This window comes from Etheostoma spectabile, unplaced genomic scaffold, assembly GCF_008692095.1.
Source record: "Etheostoma spectabile isolate EspeVRDwgs_2016 unplaced genomic scaffold, UIUC_Espe_1.0 scaffold363, whole genome shotgun sequence".
In the NCBI taxonomy this organism is placed as follows: Eukaryota; Metazoa; Chordata; class Actinopteri; order Perciformes; family Percidae; genus Etheostoma; species Etheostoma spectabile.
The window spans coordinates 60,247-60,723 of NW_022605593.1; the positions used below are offsets into that span (position 1 = coordinate 60,247).

At 52.8% G+C, this 477-nt stretch overlaps 1 protein-coding gene across 1 annotated transcript in view; it reads left to right on the forward strand.

Moving 5' to 3' along the window:
• Positions 1-477, forward strand: part of LOC116686411 (NLR family CARD domain-containing protein 3) — a 13,935-nt gene that overhangs the window by 9,519 nt on the left and 3,939 nt on the right. The window lies entirely within an intron of this gene.

The following is a 477-nucleotide window of genomic DNA, read 5'->3' on the forward strand; positions in this document are numbered from 1 at the left end:
TTGGGGTCCCCTGCTGGAGCTGCTGCCCCAGAGACCCGAAACCGGATAAGCGGATGAAGATGGATGGATGGCGTTTCCCTTAGAGATAGGGTGAGAAGCTCAGTCATGCTTGAGGAACTTGGAGTAGAGGTTCTTATCCTTTGTGTTGAACTGTCCCCCAGAGAGGATTCAGGCATCTGGTAAGGATGCCCCCTAGGCGCTTTCCTAGGGAGGTGTTCCAGGCACGTCCAGCTGGGAGGAGGCCTCGGGGAAGCTCCAGGGCTAGGTGGAGAGATTATATCTCCACCCTGGCCAGGAAACGCCCCTAGATCCTGAAGTCAAAGCTAGTTAATGTGGCTCTCAAAAGGGAAGTTTGGGGCTGGAGCTTCTGCCCCTGCAACCTGAATCCGGAAAGGCCGATGACAATGGATAGATGGAATCACAAAAGCAGTTCCCATAAAAAGCAGGAACAAGTAAAATACTGTGTGTGTGTGTGTG